The sequence below is a fragment of the Lonchura striata genome, chromosome 7 (genome assembly GCF_050655825.1).
Source record: "Lonchura striata isolate lonStrDom1 chromosome 7, ASM5065582v1, whole genome shotgun sequence".
Classification (NCBI taxonomy): Eukaryota; Metazoa; Chordata; class Aves; order Passeriformes; family Estrildidae; genus Lonchura; species Lonchura striata.
Genome location: NC_140709.1, coordinates 13,850,674 through 13,858,127, shown reverse-complemented (window position 1 = coordinate 13,858,127; position 7,454 = coordinate 13,850,674).

Sequence of the window (7,454 nt, the reverse complement as noted above, 5' to 3'; positions counted from 1 at the left end):
ACCCACATTTTTCAATGTAGGTTCATAACTATGAAAGCATCTTTTTAAAAGGGTAATATAAGAAACATGCTTGGAAATCTAAGCACATCTACATAAAACTATGAGAAAGAATACTTTTTCACCTTCCAGGAAAAACAGGTTGCAAGAGCTTTCTTAGTGTCCCCTAAACATCACAAATGTGTTTTCCTGGTTTGAGAGCAAGAAGCATGAGATAAGACAAATGTGTAATTACTTCTTGACCCACTCTTCTGGGTTATACATTTTCATGAGGTGCCATGATTCATTATTTGCGTTGATATGTACAGAAGGATGGGGCTGCTTAGTTGATATTCATTTATTCAACAGTCTGTAATCTATATTTAATGGAGTACCAGACTGTGGCATAATAAACCGTTTAAAAAGATAGCTGCTGCTTACACAGGGGTTATTGCTTGCATAACCTGTACTTACTTTTCATTACAAAACTAAAAGAGCAAAGCATAATTCACACAAGAAAATGAAGTTAACATTTAATGGCTTGAAAAATGATAGTGTACCATAATGCTGTGCAGCACTCTGAACACTTATAAAACAAAACAAGGGAGCAAAAAAAAAAAAAAATACAAATAAAAAGGCATTAACAGTGCACCGTGAAATATGGGCACCAAAGCAAAACAATGCATTCTAGTTTGCCACCTGCTTCGCAGGACCACTCAAAGATTGCTAATTAATCCCAAGCAAGTTACTGAGCACACAAAAAGACCTACAATGGCACAAAAGCTCAAATATTTTTGTTACACTTTTTTCTTACATTTGTTACATTTCTGTTCCTTAAGTTTTCCTCCATGGAAATAGAAATCATATCTAAAGTGTTGTTTGCTCTGCATATAGCCATGGAAGCTAATGACAAACATGATTGCCTCTAGAAAGACATCTTATGGTCAGATACCATCCAGATTTATTAAGATGAAAAGCCTGATTTTGAAACTGATAGCAGAATGAGGCCAATGTGCCCTGGCAACCACAGTCTGTGAGGAAAACTTCAAGGCAGTTGTTGGGATGATGGTATTAAGCCCCAAATTTTGAGATGATTACAAGTCTAACACCTCTGACTACTTCTGTAATCACAGGGGTTTCCAAGTCATCTCTTGCTGGACTTCCCAATGAGTTTAGCCTCTAAAAACAAATGCTGTTTCAATCAGCATCTGTAGTCCTGCAGAATTCTGAGCTTCCTCAGACTGGGAAATATGACTTGCTCCTGGTGAAAACTTGACTGAACACATTCCTGCATGCACAGGAAGTTACTGGGCGGCAGCAGCAGCAGAGTGTGGGTTCAGCAAGTTCAGCTATTCCTCCTTTGGGAAGTCATGGAGTCCCCAGCACCACTCTTCACTGAGGGTAGTGGGACCTAAAAACCAAACCAACAGATGGAAATGTCAGTAGAAAAGCTCATCTGTGGCCATCTCCTGCTGGCATATGAAGGTGAGTTTGCCTACAATGATTTGAAGGGAAATGTTCACCTCCAGGCAGCAGGAAATTGCTTCCTGTTGAGTGTGGTGACTGCTGTTTCAGACAAAAAACACCCAAACACCCACATAGTTTTAGACTAATGTTAAGAGAGAAAAAAAAGCCAGTTAAAATAAATAAATAAAAGAAAACACTCTCAAGGGTGTTAGAAATATAATTAAATTGGTGGCTAAAGGATTTCAAGAGCCAATTAGGGGTCATTGTAGGGTAGAAGAAATTGGAGAAGTGTTTTTTTAAATCGTTACATTTAAAAGCTTTTTCTGCTTGTAATATGCTATCACATTGTATAATTCAGTGAGTAAACGTAATATACATAGAAAATAAATGATCATGCCTTGTTGCCTTTTTAAGCTCTCTTTTTCTCTGTATATCTGCTGAAGAACTTTTCTATTTTAGTGTCTTTGCTTACTCTCTTCTGGGACTTGCATAAACACCACAGAAAGCTGACACCTGGGAATCCTTGCAGTTGCCTTAAGGGCAATTAGCTATAAAAGATAAGGCTAAAAGCTAATTGCTCTGGTTTAGTTCTCAAAGTGCAGGTGAAGTTTGCTGAGAAATGAAAGTTGAAGGGGAGAAAGGCCAGTTAAAAAATTCTCTCTTGAGTTTAACTGGAGCTTTTAGGACTGAAAACTTCTGCCAGTTCAGCAGTTCCAGTGTCTGCTGGGATGAGGTCCTGAGTTTTCACTTTTTTGTTTACTTTCTTGGGGATATTTTGTGCATTTCCTTCCCTTGTCCAGGAGTTGGCAGAGGATGAAGGGGAGACAGCATCAAAAAATGTGATGGGACTGGAAAGAAAAGGTCTAGACTGTCAATGTTTCTAGAGCTTGCGTGGCTATGAAATGGGGATGACAACTGGACGAACCGAGAAAGGAATTTGTGATGTTCATCATTTAGCTTGGTAACTAAAGAAAACACTGTCTTCCCAGATACTTTTTACATTAGATATGTAGTACAAAATGGGAAGATTTTAATCTGGTTCTATGTATGTGAGTTTGGGTGTGGGAGGAATGCATTGGAAAATTATAAAATAGTTGTTGTATTCTGAACAGTCTATTCACTGGAACTAGGAGAGGAGACGCCTTCCCATCTCAAAATCTCTGAGTTCACAAATAATATTCCTGTCATGACTAAATATTTTTAATATGTTCAGTTTTCAACAAACACAAAAAATGTTTGTTTCAGTGTATCTAAAACATCCTGTTTCTACCACTTTATGTTTTTCTTTGACTCTACTATTTGAAAACAAAATTGAGACAATAGGTTTTCTTCTATTCATTTTGAAATGTCAAGAAATGTTGTGTGAATAATGAGTTAAGGAAGGAAATCACAAAGTCTGGATTCAGAAATCTGCCTAAATTACCCAGCTCTACAAATAGCACTGATAATGCAAAAAGCGTCTTCAAAAAGCTCCCAGCTGGCTCTATTTCCATGAATTAGACCTAGATTTACTGACAATCATTTATTGGCAATGTTGAACAAACTGTAGTTTGCTCCCTCATACTTCAAAAAGATGTCCTGGTGTAAAGTGTATATCCCAGAAATGGCAGGGGGCCTGTGTTTTCCATCTCCCTCTCCACCAAGGGGATGGTTGTGTTTTCTTCCCTGGTATTTATTCAGCTGCAGAAGATCAGCCGAAAAGAGTCCATTCCATGCACCTTTTTCTGTGCTTTTGTTTCTTACTTTCTGATTAAGAGAAGTTATTTGACCTCTCCTGCTACCGTGTCCTTTGAGATTGATATAAGGTAGTTCTTAGCAGTTTGGACAGAAGGGGAAAATTAGGAAGGGACGAGACCAGGCATGTTCTCATGACCTAACCACATCTGTTAATTTCTTTGCTAAGACTGAGGCAATCTAGCTGTCAAAGACCCTATTTTACATTTGCTAAATTTATATCCTTGCTGTAATAAAAGATCAAGACAGAGTTTAGCAGTAAGGCTACATAAGAATGGTGAATAATTTGGGAGGTTTGGACCCAGATACAGCAAATTGACTTGATGAGAATCTGCAAACCTCAAAAACAGAGAGAGGAGAGGTCTTAACATGCCCCGGAGAAGGATGCTCTGAGACAGGTAGATGTATGACTTGCTGGAGAAATAGAAATCTGTGGATTTGTAATATATGCTGTGGAAGGATATAGTATTAATTTTGTGTGTTCAAATGCAAATGTGAATGAGTAAAATTAAGGCAAGGTTGTCACACTGCTTGAATGAAAATCCAGAAATAGTTTGTCCAGATTTCAGAGATCACTATTGAGACTACTAAATTGCTGGTTCCAGCCTTTCCAGAACAGTCAAGAGGAATTCAAAGGTGAGATATTGTTTTAGCTCCAGTTTAATGTAAAAAAACCCAAAAACCACATTTTCATGATTTCAAGCAAATCAAGATTACTTTGATATGTGTGAGCAAGAAAATTCCCAGCTGAAATTCATTTTAGGCTGGTAGTTAGAGCAGAAATTCAGGGTTCAAACCCATGCAGGGGAAGGGCAAGTTAGAGTGCAGGGCTCCCCTGCTTGCACAGCTGCTGTAGCCCCAAGGTAAGGGTGCCCAAGTGTCTCCTCTCTCTTCCACACCCAAGGGGTTACCTAAGAACTGTGTTGCTTCCCAGGGGCCAGTTAGCTGAATAAAAGTGAAGACAGCAGCTTCTGTTTTAGATATAGGTTTAACTCCATGGTTCCTCATCTTAAATACTCGTCAGTTCCTGGCAATACTAAAAATGGGCACAGAAATCATCAGAGACATTTAAAATGTATGAAGATTAGTGCCTCAAGGATCAGAAGTGGCAGGATTTTCACAGGTCTCCCTTTACAACTGTGTTGTTTTGCTGTTTTTTCATGTATTTGAGGGTATTTTCTTGCTAAGTGCATTTTTCTAAGATAAAGCTGAATAAGGCTGGCAAATTCAGCTCCTCATGTTCAACACCAGGAAAGACCAATTGCCTGCAGAGGCAGCCAACTGCAGCAGGGAAGGGACCAAGGTTTCCTGGCTTGCTAGGCTGATCTGAAGCCTTTGATGACAAGATCTGTCTGCTCCTCCAGGAACAGGTGGGGGCTGAAAATGAACCAAAGAAACAAGTAGCAGGGGAAAAACATCAGGGCATTAAAAGGAAATTCTTGCTACTTTGAAAACACCATTTCACTAAATAATTGAGTTCCCTCTCCACATGCATGCTTGTTCCATATGCTCAAAGTTTAAGCTAAGTATTTGCTTCTTTTTATTACTTTGCTGTTATCAGTACAAACATGTAATCTTGGGCTTACTGCTAAGTGTGTATCTGTCTTCAGTTTTTATGCTCTGTAATTCCCAAGGAAATCAGTTCCAGATATCTTGCACTGAAAAACTGTGCTCACTCTGCAGGCTAGAAGAGTTTTAAAACTGTAGGCAATGATGGCAATCCTTTGTGTAGTTACACTGGTGTAAAGCCTGAGTAATTTTAATGCAGCAAAGAGAAGCATTAGGTTTGCTACTCTCAGGAGGATGCTCACTAATTATTTCTAGATAAGGTGGTGGGAATAATCAGTGCTAGATATTGGAATGAGCATTCAATGTAATTTGTGTCCACATAATAATACCAACATCTACTTCTGTTCAACTTCTATTATCACTTTTCTTTTTTTCCTTTTAAATTGAGAAAGTACAAGAAAGCTTACTAAAAATACATGAAGTTAAACTGTACATGGATCTTTTTGAACGCTGCAGATCTGTATCAAGCAATGAGGTTTATAACATGAATGGAATTGTGTGGCAGACCCCCCTGGCAGTGGGATCACTGTGTAGAGGGGATGTTTGAACTGAACTCAGTGGCACTGAGTGCTTGGACAGAAGCTACAGAGAACAGGCTGAGCCACCTACTGCTCAAGGCAAATGGGGAAGGAGATGCAGTTTGGGGTGATGGAGAGGTGCTTGGTTTCCTGTGTTGATCTAAAGCTGTATCTTATTTCTGATCAGTTAAGAATTATTCCTAATACACATTAAAAAATCAAAGTTCTGCTCCCAATGAAACCACTGTTTCCAGGTTGGTAACATTTCCGCAGGGAGCTTTGTGAGCTACAAGGCTTCATATCAGGAATATAGTTCTCATAACATCCACAGGAGCATGTGAGATTAAAGTTGTCCTAAGTGTAAATATCTTATTCTGAGTAGTCTTCTGAAATTATTAGGCTTTTTTTTTTTTTTTACATTTTTGTTCCTCAAATCCTATTCTCTTCCTGGAAACTGCCTTGCACACTATCTTTTTCTTAATTTTAGCCAATCAGTTGTCAGCTGTAGGAGCCTACCCTGGCAGGGTGCCTATTTTGTGCTTTTTCCTTTATAACTCTGCTTTTCAGTACAGGTTTGGGCTTTGTCAATCCAACCCCAATACACTTTTTCAGCTGGCATTATAATGCACCTTTAGAGACAGCCAGGTGCTGACACTGAGGAGCACTCTGATATTAGAGGTGTTTTGTTGTTACAACAGTAGTGACCTCATGGCATTTCACCTGCAATTTCTTTTACAGAAGCCCCGGTATCTTCAAGTTCAAGCATGGTGTAATTTATCAGGCCTTCAGGTGATGCTCCCACTCAGCCATCGGGGATCATCTGGGGACCTTCCCTTTCATCCCTGCAGTCACCATGAGGTGGCAGCTGTCACTTGCTGGACTCGTTTCGCTCCGTTTGAGCCGCAAGGACTCAAAGCCTATTGATCCTTGGGGACGCAGCGCTCCAGCCCCGCTGCTCGCTGCTCGCGGCGTGCAAGTGTGAAACTTTACAAGTGACTTTTAAAGGCAGCCAAGGAATGTGTGAGACAGATTGTTAGGGCGGAAAAAAGCAAACCAAAAACAAAACAACAACTCTACATTATTTAATTTGATGGTGCAGAGCTTTATGCCAAAATAAGGCATGTGTTTGCTGTTAGCAATCAAAGAGGTTTAGCAATGAAAAGTGACATTTTGTTTATGGGATTTTACAAGCAGGGGCTCCCTAGGGAAATTAATTTGGCCCTCTGGAATGTTGCCCTCCTCCATGTCACTGTCCCTGCAGTCCCAGCGGTTTTTTTTACCACCAAGCTTTATATCAGTATTCGGGTAGATAGAACCCAGAGGGAGGGACGTGGGTGCAGTAGGTGGCTTCCTTAACTCCACATTGCATTGTAAACCCGTGGCAGGTCTCCAGCATTCTCACATTGCTCCCTAATAAATCATCAGACCCAGATCCTGGACTGCAGCTAATAAGCTACCATCTAGAGAGCTGGGTTTTATTTTGTCCTTTCAATAAAATCCCAGAGCACAAGCCCAAGCTTTTTAAAATAGTGGTCCCCAAACATAGCCTGGAGGCAGTCTAAATAATTTAGATCCTTCTTCATCTCTGCATTCTGTGGGAAAAAAGAAGAAGCCTGGAAATTTTCAACTTATTTCTTAATAACAGATTTCTCCAATTTGTGTCTCCATTCTCTCTAGCTATATTCCCACCCCATTTTCAGCTGCACAAATTATTCTCATCTTTCCATGAACTGAATGGTCTATAATTTTTTTCAATGTGTGTTTTCAAACAGTTGCTCCCCTCCATCCCATAGGTAGTCAAATGATATACACAAATAAGTACATTGCTTCTTAGTGATTTTTTTTTTCTTTTGTGGAAATCAGTAGAATTTATATCTTGCAAATTTTACCATCTTATTTTCAATGTAGCTTTATTTCTTTGTTTCTAAAACCATGAGAGGGTACTATAGTTATAATACATTATCATCATTAATAATTTTAAAATAATCGACAAAAGACATCTTGGCTGATTATATCCTGGGGTCCAAGAAAACTAAAATGATAAAAACACGTAGAATTGCTGTGTTTTCAGCCATTTTCTTGCAATGCCAAGGCTTTGCGCCATGGAAGTGATCTTTCACTGTCAGCTGTCCTGATCTACAGGATTGATAATGGAGGATGAAATTGTATTTTCCAATACTTAGTTTACTC